Source organism: Condylura cristata, unplaced genomic scaffold (genome assembly GCF_000260355.1).
Source record: "Condylura cristata isolate star-nosed mole 26May11 unplaced genomic scaffold, ConCri1.0 scaffold00003, whole genome shotgun sequence".
NCBI lineage: Eukaryota > Metazoa > Chordata > Mammalia > Eulipotyphla > Talpidae > Condylura > Condylura cristata.
The window spans coordinates 21,431,328-21,431,970 of record NW_004567104.1 but is presented as its reverse complement, the minus strand read 5'-3'; positions in this window follow the sequence as shown (position 1 = coordinate 21,431,970).

Below are 643 nucleotides of genomic sequence, written 5' to 3'. Positions count from 1 at the left end.
GGTGGGCGTGGGGGTGGTGTCAAACTTGTGCTGCAGAGGTTTCAGAGAGCTTCATAATGTGGTGCTTTAACTCATAGTGCCAGAATGTGTTTTTTAAACAAAGTTAATTTGGGTGAACTTGGACTGTAGGCTCTTTCTCTTGTTCAAATGTTGACTCAGCCCAACCAATGTCCAATCAGAGATTTGGACAAATTTTACTCAGAATTTAGGGCCCTGCCTCTGTAGAAGAGATTTCACTTTCTACCATCCAGGCTTTCCCTGATATGCCCTGTGGTTCTTTAGATAGGACAGACAAAAAGTAGTCTGTTTTAGTAATCCCTTGCTGCACTGATGGCTTGTCTTCAGTACAAATGAGTATGTTACCCTGTGGCGTTTACCTGAGCATTGACTCTTCTCCAAAATCTCCATGTTTTTGATTACTCTTCATTGTTTTGTTCTTATGTTCTTTGTCCAGTTTATAAAATTCAAGGGGAAGATTGAGTATGCTAATAGTTACAAAAACACTTGTTCTCTATTCTTGTTTAAAATCAAATGCTTAAAGGCCTCGCTGATGGTGCAGGGGTTAAGTCTCAGCACTATGTAGTTATCCATAGCCACTGTATCACTAGCTCCGGCCAGAAAGCCAGACCAAATGGCACAGCAT